This window comes from Penaeus monodon, chromosome 30 (assembly GCF_015228065.2).
Source record: "Penaeus monodon isolate SGIC_2016 chromosome 30, NSTDA_Pmon_1, whole genome shotgun sequence".
NCBI lineage: Eukaryota > Metazoa > Arthropoda > Malacostraca > Decapoda > Penaeidae > Penaeus > Penaeus monodon.
Window position 1 is genome coordinate 7554439 of NC_051415.1, and position 493 is coordinate 7554931.

Here is a 493-nt window from a genome sequence, read left to right on the forward strand (position 1 = left end):
CATACCCCAAAGTCTAAATTTTGGTATGCATGTGTCCATTTTACTTTCAGGTTTTTATCATTTTTGAACTCCATTTTTTCTATTGAGGAGAGGCATATCAAGTCGAGCAATTAATAAAAGTTAAAAATGTATCTGCTTATTTACTCAGATAGCTCGTGTGCTTTATCTGTTTATCATTAATTCCAAAAATGCTGCATCCTTTTCTCCTTTGACGAGACGCAGAACTTTAAGGGGAAGTCTAAGAACCCTTCTCATGACACCCCACCCCCCTCATACCATCTCAAAATATGGCCACAAGATGACACGCACGCCCCTCACCGTGCCCTTAACCAGCACGAACGTAGACCCAAAGGGCGCCACGGAGGACCCACTTACTTTCCTCGCTCGGTGGAGATGCGGTATCTGTTACTGATAAGCGCCATGGTAAACCGAGCTTCAGGCGTCCCAAGCTATCTCGTCAGTTAAAAACAGACCTTCATTTCATCCTGCTGAT